This window comes from Nycticebus coucang, chromosome 16, assembly GCF_027406575.1.
Source record: "Nycticebus coucang isolate mNycCou1 chromosome 16, mNycCou1.pri, whole genome shotgun sequence".
Lineage (NCBI taxonomy): Eukaryota > Metazoa > Chordata > Mammalia > Primates > Lorisidae > Nycticebus > Nycticebus coucang.
This window is the reverse complement of record NC_069795.1, coordinates 1,523,938-1,545,028: the sequence shown is the minus strand read 5'-3', so window position 1 is coordinate 1,545,028 and position 21,091 is coordinate 1,523,938. Positions and strand designations below refer to the sequence as shown.

Sequence of the window (21,091 nt, the reverse complement as noted above, 5' to 3'; positions counted from 1 at the left end):
GAACAGCCGGGAGCCCTAAGCTGTGAGTCCTGGTACCTGGACTTACACAGTGGGGCATTGGGATTCTTTACTACTTCAAGTTCTGGACCAGTTGAAAGAGCCATGTACACTGTGATCAGGCTCTGCGTGAGTGGTCTGTGGCCAGGTGGGCTTGGTAATCCTTTATCCCATATCAGGAGGACTTCCTGCCCAGTGATGAGCATGGCAGTGGACAGGCCCTTTCTCTGTAACAAGAGCCAAGCTGGTTCGCCTGTGTAGGTTGAGCCCAGGAACTAAAGGGACCGTCCCTACTTCTGCAGGGAAGAGCAAGTTGGCTCGATTCTCTCCATGGGGAGCAGGAGGGGCATTGGACAAGCACCGCTCTACTGAGGAAGGGTTGTCCGTGTCTCACATCAGCCTAAGTCTGGAAGCAGGTCAGTCTCTGTGGGTGTGTCGGCATCTGCCTGTCTCCCTGCAGTTGGGGCTGTGCACCGCCCAGAGGCAGTGACAGCCTGCCCCTACATCTCCCACTGTCTGCCTGTCCCAGAGTCACTAGTCTTTGTTCCTGGAATTGCTCCTGCCATCCATCCCTCTGGAAGGAGCTCTGGTGACTCAGTTCCTTGAGGCCTTTGTGGTCATCCCAGGGGCAATCACACTGACCCGAGGCAAGGGCACCCAGAGAGCTTTCGGGAGAGTAGGGAGCTTCTGGGGAAGCTGGTTTGGGATTTGGGGGAAACTGTCTCCTCTTTTCAGATGTTCCTAAAGAGTTTTCTTTTCAGGTTCTGTTTCTTTTTCCAGTGTTTTCTGTGGGGAGTAGATGCAGAGGCATGTTTCCTTGCCCCCCAGGCACTGCCCTTCAGGTAAGAGCAAGGAGATGGGCAATTTTAGTTCTTTAAAGAGCACTTCCCACTGTTACTGTTACGTGGTCACACACAGTTCTTTGGTAGTGGAGAACAAAAGAGCAAATGCCAGAAAGCTAAGTTTTAGAGCTTTGCTGGAGCTGGTGCCCTGAGGGCCCAGAGGGACCTTGGGGCTTATGAACTGGCAGGAAGTCCACAGGGCCTGTATGTTACGCAGGTGGGCAGGGGCTCCAGATGTAGGGAGTTGTACACGATGCCTAGGTCCTGGGCTGTGTAGCAGGAGGGAAAATGGTGCCTTTGGCTGCACAAAGCAAGGAGGGCAGATGGCCAAGGGTCTGGGCAGCTGATCTGGAGGCGCTTGAGGGGCAGGCAGGGGTGGGGCAGTTGGGTGGAGCCACTTGCTTTGTTCTCCTCCATGCCCACCCCCCTTTCCCCATGCCACCAGCCTGGTAGGCAACTGCACAGACCACAACTCCAGGCAGGTGCCTCACAGGTGTTGCAAACTGAGCATCTGAAAGTAGCATTTTATTTCCCTAAATTTTCTATCCTTCCTCTTCACAGTGAGCGTCACCAACACCCACCAAGTTGCTGGAAACCTGGCGGTTGTCCCAGCATTCACTGTCACATCCAGTCCCTGAGCACACATTGCGCCTCATGTCCCTGCATTCACCCCCACTCAGGTCTCGGATGCTCCCTGTTGCCTGGCAAGCCACTGTCATCTCTCCTCTGGCCTCTGTGAAAGCCTCCGCAGGCCTTCCCTCATTCTCTCCGTGCCTCCCACGGGGCACCAGAGGTCGCTCTTCTCCCTGTGCCTACAGACCTCAGAACTTGCCTTGGCATCTAGAGGAAAACTGTTTAGCCTGGAGCCAGACTTGACCCAGCACCCATGCTTCTGCACCTCCCTCAGACCACTGACTGTCCAGGTGCTGCCCACGGCTCCCTGGAAGCTTCTTGCTCATGCTTCTCTCACTCCCCTCTCTTGTCTTTCTCTGTGAGCTCCTCCTCTGCCAGGGGCCCTTTCTGCCTCTGCTCACCAGGTGACTGCTCTGCCCCAGCACTTCCTGACACCCTGTTTGCATGGGTGTGCTCTAGATGTTCAAGGATATGGTGGTGTGCCTGGTCTCTGGAGCCAGGCTGCGGGGTTTGAAGCATCTCTCAACCCCCTGCCTCTTCCTAGCTGTGTGATCTCGGCACATTACTTACCCTGCTGGGCCTTTATTTCTCTATCTGCAAAATGGGAATACTCATACCTGCCTCATTCCCATGAGGATTAAATGATAAGGCCAGGTGTTAATGGCAGTGTGGGGTGTGCATTTGTGGCTGCTCTTGTTGTTTTGTCACACCCTGTTAGCCTCTTCAGAGCACTTACTTGTGCCTTTGATCTTCTGTGTGCTCCTCTTGTCTCCTCCAGGGCAAGACTTCTCTGTGTAGACTGGGCAAATGGCAGAGCTTTTCCTCGCTCTGAGCTCACTGGCTTTGCCTTGGAATTGGGAGATGAGGTTGGGTTATTCTTAGTATTTTAGGTTTATAGGCCAGACAGAGTCCATTCTGTCTGAAACAGAAATGACCCCCATATAGGGGCATGTGGTTTAACCCCAGCAAAAGATGCCCCAGGCAGTTTTACCAGCAGGTGGAAGCTCCAGAGAGGAAATTGATAGATGCTTGTGATTGACATTAAGCCTTATTCGAATCATAACCTAACAGGGAGCTCATCCATGTCTTCCCTCAGGGTTTCGGGTATCCATCTAACATTACACCTTGAGAGAGGTGGCCAAGGAGTGTCATTTCCCATGGGAGAGCAGCATTTTCCTTATTTTATACCAAAGCTATAATTGATGATCCTTTAATGTGTAGTGTAAACCTAACAGTTGAATTAGGATTTTTTAAATTTGAGATTGCTCTGTGGGCCTTTTACAAATTAATGTACTGTTTGTTCAATACAAAATAGTGCTGATGTATCATTTTGCATTATTTAAAGCATAATCATGAAACGCAATGTGTAGTCTAAGACATGCATAGTAACCACCATGAGAAGTGTTGTTCATATACATTGTTCTTGAGATCAGCCTGGTCTAGTGGTTCTGGAACACCCTCTAGACTAGGCCTGAAGCCCTACTGGACGCTTCATGGACCAGCACTGGGGGGTGGGGGTGAGGTTCTGTACCTCAGGGGTGATGTCAGGTTTACCTTCTGGAAACTGTCTGAGGTTAGTCTCAGGTTCTATCTAAAAATATTTAGTTATATAAGAAATTGTCCAAATGTGGACGTGTAAAGATAAAAACACATGTAGAAAAATGGTATGAAATTTGTGTGAACTTAATGCAGCTTCTGGTCTTCCCTTTCCAAATACTTTCTCATGTCAGAGATTTTAAGATACATTATTTTAAAGATCACCTTTAACTTGTAAAAATTATTCAGTATATACAGAAGTGTAAAAAGCAGGAATTTGAGGTCATGTAAGGTTATAGGTCAGATGGAAATGGCAGCTGTGAGGTTCTGCTGAGCAGGGCGGTGTAAGAGAGAGAGGAGTGGGCGGGCTACACAGACTGGCAGCTGGGGTTTGGGGGTGGCCCCTGGCAGTTACTGTCCTCCAGTCTCTTGCAGCGTCTGCTCTATCCAAAGACCCTGAGGGGCTGTGGGTTCCCAAGAGACGTCTACAGCAGCTGCCAGTGGGGACCTGGAGAGTCTGCGGAAGCACAGCCTGTGCCCACTCCCCTGAGAAACAGGCTTCACAAGCTATGCGGTCATTTTTGACTTTATAAATTTAATGAAGCAAAATAAAGGTAAAATATCTTCGTTTGATTCCCAAGGTAGTGGTGGGTACCCCAGTTCCTAACCCCGTCTTTAACTCGGTAGAGTGTCCATCTGCTTCGAGTCTGTGCGTGGAATCCCAGGAGGTGTGACCTTGGTGTCTGATGCTCCAGCTCGGTCCTGGTGGGATTCTTGTTTTCTGGACCCAATTCTGTCAGTGAGGTCAAGGAGTGGAGGTGGCTGCCGCAGGCGCCGTGTTGCCACGCTGGGGAGGCCAGGCCGGTGCAGCACCCCTACCCGAGGACGGGCCGCAGGGCCAGCGCGGCCAACAGGGCCAGTGGGCCGGGTGTGGGGCGCGGGCCACGGGCGTGGAGCTCGTTGCGGGGCAGGGCCGGGCTCGCTGACGAGTTGCCGCCCGGGGTCGCGGTCGGGGTGGGCGCAGTAGCCTCGGGCTCCGCGCTGGTCTGCAGGAGCAGGGCCAGCAGCAGCAGCGCCAGTGCGGGCCTGGCCGCCATGGCGTGCGCTCGGGCGCGTCCCCTCACCAGAGTGGCGGTCACAGCTACTGCCTGGAGCGTCTGTTCTGTAGGGTCAGCTCGGGATCCACTTGGGGTCGCGTCCAGCGAGGATGAGGCAGCTGCCCACTGGCTGCGACTGTTAACGGTCGGGCCGGCGCCTGGCGTGCCTGCCGCGCGCCCTCTTCCCGCGCCCTGGATTCCCGGCTCGGCTCGTGGATGTGGCCTCATAGGGCCGGAACGCGGTCCTGGGGATCACCTGCAAACCTGGCCTTCCAGAGTACATGCACGGAGATTTTGTTTCGAAAACCTTGGCGTTTTGATTACTTTTCCTTTAAGTGTGTAACGTGGAGAGTGCGCGCTGGCGTTTGTGGGACGCCATATTTCTCATCTCTCATCCTTCTGCTTTTGGAAATTGTGATGAACTTCACCATCTTTAGAGCTTTAAACTTTTTCTTCCCATGCTGAAAGTGTGTGAAATTTTCCAGATAGTGTGTACTCATACACAAACATTGGGATTTTGGGGGTGCCAGGTGTGTTAGCAAACCAGCCTTGCTGATGGGTAAGTGGGAGAGATGGAGGGATGTGGGGAGGACCCGTGTGGTCAGTAGTACCATGTTTTTGCCAGACATGGCTTATTTTAAAGTGAGCATGTTTTGTGTTCATTTTTATTTTACATCAGAGTCTTTAGTATTATCTTCCTTACTTTGATTTGGTGTCTACTTGTTATCAACACGAGGTTTTAAATAATTTTTAATTTTTTTGAAAAATAGTGCAGGTAGTTCTGGCTTCATCCTTACCCCGCCCTCTGTAGCTAGCCCTGCCATGTCATGTCCAGAGGGAAAGGCCATATCCTCAGCATATTTGGGGTGCTGTTTCCAGAAGGAAGGGGATGGATTCAAGGTAGCAAAGCTAGCTGTGTCCCACAAGTGTGTTCTTCATACATGTAATGTGTTCCATAACAGAGCACACAGGAAATAAAGAGCCAGAGGGACTGGAGAAGAGGCTGATTCTAGGACTGGGTAGGAGATACCCAAGATGAGCCCAAGCACCCGCCAGTGCCAGGGAGTGCTAAGAAACAAAATGTAACTATCCGACCTGCCCGGAGGGACCCAGGAGCCAACTGAAAGGGCTCCTAGTGACCGACACTGGAACAGTTCCAGCAACAAGATAAAGTATAATAGTATTGGATTACAGCCCAGAGTGTAAAATAAACATCCACAAGTCCACATGGACATGAACAAGTGACTGAAAAATAACGGAGAAGAGACAGAGCTCCTTCTACAGAATCCCAAATAACGTGTGTAGACACCGAGTCTTCCAGGGAGTGGAGCATAGGCCCCAGCCCTGAGTGTGGGCCGAGCACAGAGGATGGTGTGGAAAGGGGAGAAAGTTTCCTCTGATGCCAGCCCTGACCCAGGACAGCATCGCAGAGACTGCTGTGTCTACGTGTGTGCCCTGAGACCAGGCCATGACAAGGGCAGGTCCCCTCAGGCTTTCCTCCCACATCCTTCAGCCCATACCCCACACCAACCCCATGAGGAAAGCATCAGACAGATGTTCACTTTAGTCAGTCAGGACTGTCACCATCTCTTTCCACTTGGATTTCTGCCCTCACCTATTTCCTTGTGCCTGGTGGCCTCAGGTGGCCTTTGGTCTCTTTGAGATGTGGCTGAGAAGTTGTTTTAGGGATGTGGTTAGCTTGGGTTTAACGGGATCCATTTATATGCACAATAGTCACTTCTCTGGGAGTTTGGTGCCATGCAGGTGTTGCAAGCTTAGACCCAGGAGTCACCCTGTGCAGTGGAGCCCATAATGGAACAGGGTCTGAGGAGAGAGGCCATTGCTCACTGCACTCGTGTCATGGGGACCCCAGATGGAGTTAATTCCAAGAAAGAAGAGGGAAGACCAGAGATGTTGGCGTGGATGCGGAGAAAAGGGAACACTTCTGCACTGCTGGTGGGAATGCAAATTAATACATTCCTTTTGGAGGGATATATGGAGAACACTCAGAGATCTAAAAATAGATCTGCCATTCAATCCTGTAATTCCTCTGCTGGGCATATACCCAGAAGACCAAAAATCACAACATAACAAAGATATTTGTACCAGAATGTTTATTGCAGCCCAATTCATAATTGCTAAGTCATGGAAAAAGCCGAAGTGCCCATCGATCCACGAATGGATTAATAAATTGTGGTATATGTATACCATGGAATACTATGCAGCCTTAAAGAAAGATGGAGACTTTACCTCTTTCATGTTTACATGGATGGAGCTGGAACATATTCTTCTTAGTAAAGTATCCCAAGAATGGAAGAAAAAATATCCAATGTACACAGCCCTACTATGAAACTAATTTGGGACTCTCACATGAAAGCTATAACCCAACTACAACTTAACAATAGGGGGAAGTGGGAAAGGGGGCGGTGGGTAGAGGGAGGGGAATCGGTGGGATCACACCTGTGGTGCATATTACAGGGGTATTTGCGAAACTTGGTAAATGTAGAATATAAATGTTTTGGCACAGTAACTGAGATAACGCCGGAAAGGCTATGTTAACCACTGGGATAAAAATGTGTCAAATGGTTTATGAAGTGAGTGTATGATGCCCCATAATCATATCATTGTATACACTTATGATTTAATAAAAAAAAAAAAAAAAAGAAAGAAAGAAGAGGGAAGAGCCAGGTCAGTGGAGACGCAGTGGGGGGTCAGGGTGAGGGCAGGCCTCACTGAAGCCTGGAGATGCAAGGAGTAGGGGACGGGCCAGAACTGGAGGTGTTTCACAAAGACAGCATGTTCAGCCGAGATTCAAGAGATTGTTTGAGGACTGTTTTGCTTATCCGTGGTGTCAGATATTGAGAAAAATATGCATGGACCTTTTCTTTTGCCCATCATCTTTCATTAGTGTTTGTGTATTTAATGTGTGACCCAAGACAACTTAGTCTTCCAGTGTGTGGCTAAAAAGAAAAAAGATTGGACACCCCTGTGCAAAACTCCTGCTATAATTGCTAGTAATTATCTCTAGCAGAGTTTCGTTCTGTTTTGCCCACATCAGACAGATGCGGTATTGTAAGAGGTCACTGCAATAGGCTTGATGCAGGGAAGTAGCAGGAGAGGCAAGCGGGATTCTGGGGATTAGGGACTTGGCCTGGTAGCCAGTGGGGGGCCCATAGGGCTGCAGATGCCACCTGCCATCCTGGTGAGCTCTCTCACCCCCACAGCCTCCCTGGGAGACCTTGCACAGGGCCACAGCTCCGTACATGTTCTTGGAAGTCTTTTTGGGATGACGGCTGGCTACAACAGGTCTACATTTTTATGAAATTAATGCAAGCCTGCATGTTTTCCCTGGGGGTAATACTCCCACATGAAGCACTCAGATTCTGAGCATAGAGTTGGACAGCGGGGTTAGCGTGGAGATGAAGTGATGGCACGTGAGGTGTGGCTTCACTTCCTAAGGGATTTCTGTTTCACATGCATCATAGATCTTTTGTATTTTAATATCTGACTGTGTAATTTATGATTCTCTAGAGAAGCTTTGTTTTCATTTTGGCCCGTAAGTATGATAAAAGAGAAGGAAGGCCTGACATTTCCGTTTCCTTCAGCTGCTCCTGATTGGTCCCCGTCTGTTCCTTTTCAGCTCTAGTACTTTACAGATCACAATGAATTGAATATATTTTAAATGAGACAACTCATAAAGGTTAGCCCTAAGGAAATAGCAAATTATTTTGAACACTGTAAAAATGTAAGTATTTTAACATTGCATTGTTTTTATGCCCTTTATTAAATTTGCTTCATACAGATACATCTTAGTCAGTTTAATTTCTGAGTATGTAGATAATTCCAAGCACTAGCTTCGTTAATGAAAAGATAATTGGGGTTGTGGGAAGACAGGGGACCTACAATGCGGCCCACCCATTTGTAGAGTAACTAGTGCCAGGAAACCCACTGCGGCCCGGTCCTGTGAACTGGGCGAGTTTCCTTTTTAGCGTGTGCCCATGTCTAGGGATTTTGGCTGAAATTAGCTTCTTTGCTTTTTTAGTTTGTTTCTTTAGTGATATTGTCTTTGTTCTGTTCAGAAAAAACAACTGTAAAGGCATATTAACAATCTAGTATAGAAATTCTTTTGTGAGAACAAAAGCTACCCTGATGTCATTTCATGTTTTAGAATTGTTTGCTTCTTAACTCAGGAACGAAATTCTTAGATTCTCAAGTATTATCCATAGGATTTCAAACTTTCAAAGCTGTTTGCCTTTTTCCCCTTTTCTATAGCGGTATTAATTCCTTTCTTTGCCTTTTGTGGGATTGCATCCTGCAGTCGGCTTATTAAATCCCATGGGTGGTTTTTAAAAATAGGCTTCTCTCTACTTGGCTGTGTTGCCTGCTGAGTTTACAGCCCTCTTGTGATATCTAACAAAGCCCTTGTGTTTAGTGTGGGTTGTGGTCGTGTCTAACATTGTAACCTCACACTGGTATATAAAGTATAGCTATTGTCTGTTAATTAACTTATTATCCTGTGAAGCGTCATTATCATCTGGTCTCTAGAGCCACCCTCAGCACTTGACCTGAGACAGGAGGCACCTACATGTGGTACTGGAACACCTACACCTTCACTGTCCAGATGCCGGTCTCCACTTCTACCCCCACTCGGAGCTGTAGGGAGGGCCCCAGGCCTCCATGTCTTGCTGTCCCCCCTTTCTCTTATTCTCCTTATAATGAGTGACTTGAGAATTAGTCAAAACAACAAATGCAATCATTTTTAATTAAAATGATTTTTCCCAGAAACTTAAGAAAAATTTAGCCTGCCTTACTTTTACAAACTGTGTTTAGCACTATTTGTGATAGGCTAGGGTCTTTCCAGTGGGAGGCACACAAGTGCTTAAACATAATCAAAACGAATGCCAGAAGTTAAGTCAAATACTACTGAAAATGCATGTGGCGGGAGGAACTTTGAAGATTCTAGTATGCCTCCTCCGTGCCATTTGTGCTTCACAGAAGCATGGAGGAGGTGCTGGACTTGAGTGCTTCAGGACAGGGCTTGGGGGAAGGCAGGAAGGAACCAAACACAGATGTGTGGTTTTATCAATAAATAGAAGGAATACTAATATACTCCCTGGCCAGGCTGATAAAGAAAAAACAAAGGCATAAAATGTGGAAAAGAAGAAATAAGCCTGTTCCTCTTAGCAATGTCCCTGAGATCCCCAGAACAGCCCTGTCCAGTGATGGCTCTGTAGCGTGGTCCTGTCCCACTCCTGTCCTGCCCAGTACCGAGGCCCGTGGCCACCCTATTGCATAGTACAGCCCCAGAGAGTCAGTGACCAAAACAACTTGCATAATTACAGAATTCACAAAGGTAGCAGAAATAAAAAATCAATATGCAAATGTCAATAATAATATTCACATATACAAAAAAACAGCTAGTTAGAAGATAGGAAAGAAATAACTCCATTAACAATTGCAACAGTTGAGACAAAGTACCTTAGAATACATGTTCAAAATCTACATGAAGAAAACACTAAAACACCTTAGAAAGACACAAAAGGAGCCTTGAACAGGTGGAAAGGGATCGCCTTGTTCTTGGTTGAAACATCTTGGCATCATTAAGATGTCAATTCTAAGTTAATTCATAAATTTAATGTGATGTCAATGAAAATACAAAAGCAACAAGACTTAATTTTTTTTCTTGGGCTGGGCATGTTGATTCTAAAATTGAAATAGCGTGACTACCTAGAAAACTTAGGGGGAGAAAGAGCTAAGGAAGGGAGAGTGGTCCTACTAACCACAAAGCCTCTGTGTGGAACAGTGAGAGAGTGGTGCGTGGACAGCCAGGTAGACCAGCAGGATAGGAAGTTCCAAAATACGCCTAAATGTAGGTGGAGATCTAACGTACCATGAAGAAATATCTCAGATTGATGGGTCAAAGGCAGACTTTTAAAAAATGAATGTTGAAACAATTGGACACTGTTTTGTAAAAGACATTAGGCTTATACTTTATACCGTATATAAGATAAATGCCAAATGGATCAGAGTTCAGTGTAAAAAACAAGCCTATTCCAATATTAGATGAAAAGATAAGTGAATATAAGCTATTTCTTGGGAAAGGCTTTTTAAAAGTATTATTCAAAAAAAAAGTATTACTCAAAATTTAAGTGCAATAAAAGAAAAAATGGAAAAACTTTACATATTGGAAAACAAATTTTTGACCAAGGACCAAATAAATACTAAAAGGTTAAAAAAAAATCAATTGTGAGAAAGTCTTTGTAGCTATCATAAATATTTTTAAAGTTGAGGGGGGAAAAAAAGACCAAAATCCTAGGTAAATGGGCAGAAGACATGAGCAGACAATATATTTACATATGACATGAAAATGGTCTGTACGTGTCACTAAGATGTCATTTCTCACACACCGAGAAGTCACACTTTGGATGTCTTCACTAACGCACCATTGCTAGTGTATACTCTTCACTGGGAATGATGTGTTAAAGTTGAAGGCAATTGCCTTTTCAACTTGGAAGAGAGCATTAAAGTTTATGATTGTTAATTTCTAAGTTTACTTGCAGCTTGCTTTGAAACAGATTTTATAACAAAGGCAACACTAGCTGCTGCTACCTCCTTAGGCTATAGGTACCAATCGTGTGAGTGACTGGGTATTTGGGAAATGCCTCCTCACCCTGCTCCTGCACACACAAGCTGCCAGGGTGCCCCTGGCTCTGCTGTGGATTCCCGTGGGCTCTTCCTCCTCCCTCCAGTCACCCTGTCTTGTCCCTAAACCTAGGGGTTGCTAAATTTAGGATTTTACTCCACTACCTTTTTTCTTAGGGTGGCTCTGTGTTCATTGTGGATTTTATAATACATTTTGCTAGAAGGGATCTAATACAGGTTAAACATTGAATTTAGTTATAAGGGTGTTTATGAAGCCCACATGGTGGCAGCCCTGCCAAGTCAACTGCAAGTTGGCTGGCTTGGGCAGTGCCCCACAAACCCTGGAGGGAGGAGGGTATTGCTAAGATTCTACTCTTGTAGATGAATCAGCTGGGGCCAGACCAGGAGCCCAGGTGCTGGGCTTTGTGTGTGAATCACTCTTCTGCACTGCCGCCTCCATGGCCATGTGCTATGGAGGTGGCAGTGATTTGTCATGAACCTTTCCATTCAGCATGTCACGAGCAGTTTCCTGTTCTTTATTTTTTTATTTTTATTTTTTTATTGAGACAGTCTTACTCTGTTGCACTCTGTAGCGTACTATGGCATCATAGCTCACAGCAACCTCAAACTCTTGGGATCAAGTGATTCTCTTGCCTCTGCCTCCCTAGTAGCTGGGACTATAGGTGCCCACCACAACGCCCAGCTATTTTTTTTTTTTTTATTGTTTAGCAGCCCTGGCTGGGTTCAAATCCACCAGTTCCAGTGCATGTGGCCAGCACCCTAACCACTGAGCTACAGGTGCCCAGCCACAGTTTCCTGTTTTTACGCTGTTTTTCTGTGACCCAGAATTTGATGGCTCTGTGGTCCCAGCCTTTCCTTTCCTTTTGCTCCTCTTGGCAGCACAGTCAGCTCTGGCTGGAGGTTCTGAGTGGAAGGGGACGTCTGGACCCGTCCTCCTGGCAGCAGGAGGCACTCACGTGCTTGCTGGAGATTGAATGGATGCACCAGGGTTTTTAGCCTGTTAGTGCACGTTTTGGCTGTTCCTAGGTTTACTACTACAGCCGAAGTTTTGATGTGCTTCTTTTTTTTTTTTTGTCCGGGGCTGGGTTTGAACCCGCCACCTCCGGCATATGGGACTGGCGCCCTACTCCTTGAGCCACAGGCGCTGCCCGATATGCTTCTTAATATGCTTTCGGTTGTAGCTGAGAGAGAAGACAACCCACCCTCATTTGAAGCAAAAATGATTTAATTGTTCCTGATGTTTTCCTTTGGAATCTAAAGTAGGTAACTCCATGGATGGGGTTGCTCATCAATATGAGGCTTTCAGCCCTTCTGTGAGGCATTTTCCTCCTTTTATGTCTTTGTAGGTAGTGGTGGGAAGCTGGAAGTGGCCCCTCATGTTCTCACTGGGAGTAGGGGTGGAGATCTGCTTTTACCCCAGAGCTCTTACTCAGAAAAGTTCTGACCTTTTTCATTTTTAACTTTAACTTTCTCTATTAGCTGGTACAGGGAGAAAAGAAGCTCAAATTAGTCAGTTTGCTTCATATTTATTTTTAAATGATCTTTTCACTTCCAAATTTTGAGGATAAAATGTGAGATTCTTTCCTCTGCATAAGTCTCTTCCCTGATGAGAAACTGTTTTTAGTAATAGACTCGGAAAGTGGTGGAATTAACCTCAGGGTAGCACGCATAGCATGAGGCAGACCTTAAAATGTTAATCTGTTTATTCTGTGAAATTATTATTATTTCCTATTTCTGGCTGATTTGGAAAGTGGTACAGGCCTATTCCAAGCAGTGGTTGAATCTTGCAGGAAGATCATCAGCAGAGTCCCAGGGCAGAGGGACGGGGCTGAGGTGTGTCTGTGGGGACAGAGGAGGCAGGCTGCTGAGGATTCCTGTACTATTTGTTTTTGTTTGCTTTTTCCTTCAGGAGTTGAACTGAATAATTACTACTCACAAGAATCTGTTTTAATTCCTAGGAGATTAAACTGCTCACCCATAGCAATTTGAGGAATAATCCTAATATATTTAAACATTTATGAATCCCTTTGGAAATTCTAATATTCAAGGAATTGCTAGCATTTATTGTACTTTTAATAATTCTATTGCTGTCAGGATTTGTTTTATTTTGACTTGGTAATTTATTTTTGGCCATTATTTTAAAAAGTAATAAATACATATATATAAAATCAAAGCTCATGGACAATATCAGGATAACTGATTCCTGCTCTGTGTCATAAAAGCAATCAACTCATCTCTTTGTGTTTTTATTCTTCTGGAAGAAACTTGTGGGTGCTGTGCTGCTCTGCTTTGCCATCTGTCGTCTTTGGACACGCACCCCTTTCCTGCACGCCCCTCTTGTGAGGTGACAGGATCGCCGGGTCTTCCTGCGGGGCTCTCACTCTCTGACACCTCGTGACTGCTGTCTGTGTGGCTGAGCGGCATTACACAAGAGGCACACAGACCACGCTGGCATGCAGTGAAGGCCACAGAGCAGACTCCTGGGTAAAGCTGCCACGTGAGGACAGAGCTCTGCAGCCCCAGCCTCCCTGTGCCCCTCCCGCTGGCTCCTCTAGCAGGACTCTGGTGCATGATAAGTTTGCCATTTGGGCCTGTGTCTTGCAGCCTGGGCTTTAGGTGTGCCTATTTTGTTGTTGTTGTTGTTGTTGTTGTTTGTTTTTAAAGGAAACAATCACTTTAATTTAAAAAATATTTAAGATCTAGCACTGATATACACAGCTATGATTAAATAAAGAAAAAAGATACCCCATGATTGCATTAATGTACACAGCTATGATTTAATTTAAAAAAAAAGTTCTAGCACCTTAACAAAATTCAGACTTTATGTTTTACTAAAGAATCGTATTCTGTTTCTCTTTTCTAATCCAATCAAGTTTTCATAATTATTATACTTTGCATATCTCCATTAAAAAAAAGTTTCTCACAAGTGCATTATGTATGCTGGACTCATGAATATTTAAGATCAAGGTCAGAGATACTTTAATGGCACCAGATGAAAAGTATACCCAAAGTCTAAAGGTATAAACCACAAAGTTCCATATTTTTAGCAGCAGAAAAGGTGATAATTTAAAGTTTGTTTTCATTAGTCTTAGCAATTTTATTTCCCAAAACAGATTTATGAATTGTAGATGATCATTTCATAGCTTCTTCTAACCTTTTACATTATTGCTTACATTGTGTAAAAACTATAGTAACTGCTTTTAATAAACTTAGCAATGTCTAAAAATATTTTGGAACAAGTACAACATATCACTGTCCTATGGGATTTTGTAAACAATCTTACTTGGGTTAAGGATGTAGCCTCAACAGACAATTCTTTATTTTATTCAAAAGAGCACAATAAAAACATCCCCAACAACACATAAACCTATATATAACATATAGACTATCTCTAGTATTTTTCCTTTATATGGTAGCACACCAGCATTTGCAAGAAAACATATTGGTGATGGGGCAAGGGGAAGCTGATTTGGACAATGACATAGTCAGGCATTAACATTCAAAGACCAGGTAAACACTAATTTTAGCCAGAAAAGCAGTATTAAAAGAGTTTCTGTGAGGCTGGGGTTTACATACTCCACTCTCCGTTCCTGGTTGTTTCATCCGGCCTGACTGTTCTCAGTCATGGTTCTCGACCTTTGGAGTGGTACTAGGAAGGTACGGAGAAGCCAGACCAAACTTTCACCATGAAAAAATCTTAACAGATATGACAAAACTTTAAAGAAAGAGTAGCTGTATTTCAGAAGTATCTGTCCTAGTAATTTTTAAGAAAGCTTACCATAAATGCTTCCAAAAACAACAGGCTCAACAAAATATTGTGTAATATTCTGTATATAGTAGTAAATATCTACTCAGGCCTGCCTGTTTGTTTTTAACTTTTTTTTTTTTTTTTGTAGAGACAGAGTCTCATTTTATGGCCCTCAGTAGAGTGCCGTGGCCTCACACAGCTCACAGCAACCTCCAACTCCTGGGCTTAAGCGATTCTCTTGCCTCAGCCTCCTGAGTAGCTGGGACTACAGGCGCCCGCCACAACGACAGAGTTTCACTTTATGGCCCTCGGTAGAGTGCCATGGCATCACATAGCTCACAGCAACCTCCAACTCCTGGGCCTAAGCGATTCTCTTGCCTCAGCCTCCTGAGTAGCTGGGATTACAGGCGCCCACCACAACACCTGGCTATTTTTTTGTTGCAGTTCGGCCGGGGCCGGGTTTGAACCCGCCACCCTCGGTGGCGACTGAGCCACAGGTGTGTTTTTAACTTTTTAAGAGACTTTATTTTTTGGAGCAGTTTTAAGTTCACAGCAACATTGAGCAGAAGGTACAGAGATTTCCCCACACCCCCTATGGCCAGCGCATGGCCTCCCATGTTATCAACACCCCCTGGAGAGCAGTGCGTTTGTTACATTGGTGAAACACAGTGACAATCTGCAGTGTACATGAGGTTCACTCTTGGTGTTGGATCTTCCACGGCTTTACAAGTTTATGATGACGTGGAACCCCTGTATGGGGTGCAGAATAGTTGCACTGCCCTAAAATTCCTCTGTGCTCCATCTGTGGGTTTTTTTGTTTTTGGTTTTTTGAGACAGGTTCTTACTCTGTTGCCCAGGCTACAGTATAGTGGTGTCATCATAGCTCGATGCAACTTCAAAGTCCTGGGCTCAAATGATCTTCCCACCTCAGCCTCCCCAGTAGCTAGGACTACAGGTGCCACCTGCCCGGCTAGTTTTACTTTTTTTGTAAAGATGGGATCTTGCTGTCTTTCTCAGGCTGGTCTCAAACTCCTGGTCTTAAGCAGTCCTCCTGCTTCAGCCTCCCAAAGTGTGAGGATTACAGATATGAGGCCCTGCCCAGCCTGAGCTCCTTTCTTCTCTGTGAGCAGGTGTAGTCTGAGAATTGGCCTTCTCTCCACCTTTGGTCTCTAGTGGAGCTGACCTGTGCAAGGCTTGCCATCCTCCCTGTGTCTGCCCTTTGCCTCAACTGCTGAGTCTTTGGAGACTTGCATTTCTGAGTTTCTTTTAGAAAGTTTTCTATTTTATTTAAGAACAGAATATATTCATTGTGGGCTATGTGTATTTTACACAGATGGGAAACTAGGAAGTAAGAGACACAATTATTCCATTATCTGCAAGCAACTTTTGTTACTATTTTGTGTGTTTCTTTTGTGTCTTTTTTCATATATATTTTTTTTGTTTGTTTTTTGTCTTCTTTCCCACATGCAGTTGATATATTCTGGTTACTCTGTATTTCTGTAGGTCTGTCAGATCATCAGGACAAGATGTGGTACAACTAACATGACAATTGGCACCTGGAGAAATTGTTTATATAAATATATAGCATTATAATAATAAAAAATTTAAAAATAATATACATTAATTTTTTCCATGAATCAGAACTTCCACAAAGTCGTGTTTTTCAGGAGAAATGGTTTATTGTTTTAATTTTCACTGTATAATAGCATTTTCATAAAGGCTTTGCTGGGGATGATTTGTGTCCGAGTCCCTGCGATGCCACATTGAGCAAACACCCTTGTCCTTGGCTGTCTTGCTCCAAGGAGGAGGGAAGCAGCTCTGCCGGGTGCTCTCTGCAGCCTCTGTCTTCTCCAGGCACACTCAGCTGCTGCCGTGTGAGTCTGCAGGGAGCGCTCTCTGGCTTGTGGCTTGTGAACCTGTTCACTTTCCATGCCAGCTTCTGAGGCATGTAACGTGTTCTCTGTGTATATGTAGGAAAAATATGGAAGGGTTCATGTCAGCACTGACTCTGGTATTTGTATGAGGTTTTCCTGTCATATACATGAGATTTCTGAGATGTGCGTACAACTTCCCCAGTCCATTGTGGACACACTAGCACACTAGTACCTGTTATCTTTTTTCTTCCACAGTAAAAAAAAGCTCTTTAAAAAGTCTGACTTTGGGTGGCACCTGTGGCTCAGTGAGTAGGGCGCCAGCCCCATATACTGAGGGTGATGGGTTCAAACCCAGTCCCAGCCAAACTACAACAACAAAAAAAAATAGCTGGGTGTTGTGGCAGGCGCCTGTAGTCCCAGCTACTCGGGAGGCTGAGGCAAGAGGATCACCTAAATCCTGGAGTTGGGGGTTGTTGTGAGCTGTGACGCCACAGCACTCTACCAAGGGTGATAAAGTGAGAGTCTGTCTCTAAAATAAATAAATAAATAAAAATTCTGACTTTATGTAACTAATTCAGCGCCCATACTACTTTACAAGAGCATATGATTCTTTCCCATAGATGCATCGCAGTTTATTTGGTGAACCTGTTGATAAAGGTGCCCTCTTAATTTAACTACTAAAAAATAACTGAGTAAAAACACATTCTAGCCCATAAATGGGTATAAAATTCAGTGAACGATTCCCGTTTTCTCCCCCATTCCCAGAGGCACACAGCTTACAGTATGGTTGATGCCTTCCTGAATTACCGTGGTCCTCAGTTGTGCTGTTTGTCGGCTGGTGCAAGGAGTCCACAGTCAGCACCACTCCAGCCCGTAGCATGTCTCAGAAACTTGGTCTCATGTTTAGGGTTATGTTGACAAAGTTTACAGTATGTGTTGACTGTTTTTCATCTGTATTAGGCACTCTGTGCTTTTTCTACAAATTTAGTCTAGAAATTTTAATATGGAAAAGCAACATAGTATTGTGATAATATAAATAAGTTTCATTGTATAATCAAGTAGTATAAAATGTAATTCCATATCACAAAACTGCCTATCAAAGGAGAATGTTCAGTTGGAAAGTCCCAATTTCTTAGTAGGTTTCTGTGTTGTTCCTAGCTCTTTCAGTTGGCCTGATTTTTCATATCCCATGATGTTTATTTCTTGGATTCTATTTTTGTTTTGCTGGAGCACCTCCTTAATCAGCTTCCTGATGGAATGCATGGCTGACAGATTTCTTGGGTTCTTATACGTAGTGTTCAAACATGCAATTATTTTGTTCTCATATTTGATCGACAGTTTGGCTGTGTCTGCACTTCTGTGTTCATGTGATTTTTTCCCTTTGGAATCAGAAAATATTCTGTACTGTTTTCCAGAGCCTAGTGTTGTTAATAAGAGGTTGGCTATCAGTTTGCTCCTTGTTTTTTTGCTGGTGAACCTTTTCTGCTATCTCCTTCTCTCCCTGCCTGTACTGCAAGTGCTGATGATTTGATTTCTCGTTATCCTGCACCCTCATGGGCTTCTCTTTTAGCCACCCCAGCGTCCATGCCTGGATCCCCTTTTGGAGATTCTCAGTCCTTCTTTGGAGAATAATTCTCAGGTTTCGGCCTGTTTGCTCCTGACCCTCCCTCCCCCGTCCTCTGTTCCTGGTCCTGCTCTTCTCAACTGCCCTGCACCTGACATCCCCTTTCCCACTTGCTGCTGGGCACCTCTGTCACTTTTTAGCACCATTATAGTTCACTCACTGCCAAAAGTACCTTTTCTGACATTTTGATGGAGCCTTGAAAAAAACAGAAATACGATACTCTGTATTTGCCCCCATTCTGAACTAAAAGCTGTTGAGATAACAGGAGAGTGGCCAGGTTCTGTGGCGTGAGCACTTTCGTGGTGTTCTCGCTGCTTGGTGGAGATGTCCCTTTGCGTTATCCAGTGTCGGGAAGCAGCTCAGAGAGCCAGCTCATGAGTTTGTCAGCAGCATATATAAATCCCTGTGAGATGGTCTGTACTTTTACACATCATTTCATATTATATAAGAATCTCCATAAACTTATAAATGGATGGTAACTTCCTTCACTTGTCTTCATAGTGTGTTTGCAAGTCAGTTAAATTTCATACACTCTTAGTACATCATCAATAAATAAAATGTCAGCACCTCAACAAAATTTGTGACAGGTTCTGTATATCTGCTTTGTAATAAAGATGAAGATGTTATGATATTTATAAGTCGTTAAAAAATTATGGTTCAAAAAAGCTTGAACTTTCATCACTGTATAAGCAATATAAAACTAATGTGAAAATGGTAAATCGAAACTAATATCATAATTATAAAAGCTTGCACCTGAAATCCATGACAAATTAAAGCTGTCCTTGATAACAAAGTGTTCTTTTCTGAGAACGAGGGTATTGTGGCCCTTGCATAGCGGGTGACACAGAGCTCTGTAGCTCCGCATGGGACACATACTTCTTGCAATTGGGTTATGCCTCCGTAAACTCCAGTGACACCCCAAGTTTGGGTTATGAGCTCCAAATTTTAGTGCCCCCTTAATAGTTCACCTCATGGGTTACTGTCACTCACCTTTACTTATTGAGAAAAAGAAGGCTATGAAATTTTGTTGGTTAAGCACCAGAGAAAGGGCAGGTTTTGGGTCAGGATGGCTATCAGGACGGCTGACTGAACTTTCTGCTCCACAGATCACTGGGAGGTCAGAGGTTTGTGGTCTTGTGGGGTATTGGGCCCTTTCGAGATCTAATTAAAGCTGTGCACATTTTCACTAGAAAAATGCACCTGGGCATGCAAACACACCGTTTTGCATATGAATTTACAGTTTTCACCAGCTTCCTGAAGCCTGTTCAGGACTCTCAATTAGAACGTCCACTCTGGGTGGGAGCATGAAGCAGCGCCCTCCCCTCCCCCAGCGCCCCCGGAGGCCTTGTGGAGTGGAACACAGAGCAACAGGCTACACAGTCCAGTGTCCAGAATCTTCCAAGGACGCCATCGCTGGCCATCTCCTCCATGATGGGTCTGAGCCTCATTGCTCTCGTCAGAAAGGGAAAGCGCATGCAGAGGCTGAGTGTGCTTGGATTTATTTTCATTATCGGCAAAAACATTTGGTTTCATTTTATCAGCTTCCTTGTTTCTTTCCCCCCTCCTTTTTTAGCTGTCCTCCACAGACAGAGTGTGTATTTTGAGAAAAGTGTCAGGTTTATTGTGCTAATGGAAATTTACAAAAATGCCAGTTTGAGTTATTGCGGAATCTAAGTTGAAGAACTGTTGTGCACAGTGGTCACTGTTAATGTGGCACATTGATTTATTTCCAAACACTGTACTTGGTTGGTATGTATATATCCAATGTGGTTGTGAGGGACTCTGCTTTCTATATCACTGGATTTAAACTTGCTAATTTTGGGTTATGATGTTTATATCTGTGTTCATGGGAGTTGACCACTAGTTTATAATTTCTGAAATATCCTTGACAGATTTTACTACCAAGGTTTCATTAAAAAGTTGAGGATGTTGCCTCTTTTTCGTTCTCCAGAGTCATGTGTGTGAGTTTTGGTCTCTTCTTTATCCAGCCAGCGCTTCCACATACCACTTCCTTTTATCCTTTTTTTTTGGCTACAAGTTCTTTCTCTCCAGGATTACTTTCCTTCTTCTGAAACATGCCCTTTGGGACTTCCTTTAGTGGCAAACTCTCTCAGGTGTGTTTTGTCTGCAAACATCTTTATTTGTCTCTACTGTGAAGAGATTATTCTTGGGTACAAGGTTCTGGATTTTCTATGCATATGAGGCTCTCGCCCCTCTCTGCCATCTTCTCTTCCTTGTGGCCCTGGGGCAGCTGGCTGTTGGCCTGGGTTCATTTTTGTTTGCATGTGTTTTGCTGGGTGTGATTTGGGGCCACTCGGTTTCTTGGAGGCCTCCCGTCTCGTCGGGTTTTCTGTCTCCTGGTGTCTGTGCTGCGTGCCGGATGCCCCTCCATTGCTGCTCCTCAGCTGTCTAGTGTGCTGTGAAAACACGGCTGTGGGACTTTTAACATCGCTCATTGTATTTTTACTTCTGGAAGGTCTGTTTTTTTTCTACCAAGTCTGATGGCTCATTCTTAGTTTTCCTGTTTTCCCACCTGTTTATCTCCCTAAGCCATTGTTTTAAATTCACATCTGGACACATCCAACGTGTTGGAGGCTTTTCCTAGCTGCATTCCCTCCTCAGTGCCTGTCCACTTGGGCCTCCTTTGGTGGCTGCCCGTTTTAGGACCAGTGAGCACCTCAGAGGAAGCTGCTGTCTAGAGTCGGGAAGACTGCTGCTTTGCCACGGCAGCTCCCGTTTGTTTCCTCTTTGCTCTTGGTCATTGCCCTGAGCATACTATGCTGCGTGCTTTCTGGCATGGTCACTGTCTAGAAGCAATGAGTCTGAACACACTTAACTGCACATTCATGTACTAGTATTGGCTTTATGCCTCTGCAAGGTAGAAAGTGAGAATATTTTGTTTTTGACAGAACAAAGCCCCAATTTCCACAGTCTAATTAAATTATAGAGATAAATATCACTTTAAAAGGAAACAGTTGCTTCAGTTAATCACTGCAGTGGTCACCGACATGGCATGGTCAGTGCAAGTGATCAGCGTACTTCAGGGGGACTCATGCACCTCCGCTGGTCCTGGGTGT

General features: G+C 44.8%; 1 protein-coding gene across 9 annotated transcripts in view; it reads left to right on the top strand.

Moving 5' to 3' along the window:
- The window catches only part of ADARB1 (adenosine deaminase RNA specific B1), a 237,759-nt gene that overhangs the window by 118,350 nt on the left and 98,318 nt on the right, over positions 1–21,091 (top strand). The window contains exon 1 of one of the 9 annotated variants that reach the window (XM_053565098.1): positions 14,920–15,085. The exons of the other annotated variants lie outside the window; for them this stretch is intronic. The gene's annotated coding sequence lies outside the window, so the exon portion shown is untranslated. Of the gene's footprint in view, positions 1–14,919; positions 15,086–21,091 lie in introns of those variants that run through there. 9 annotated transcript variants of the gene reach the window in all.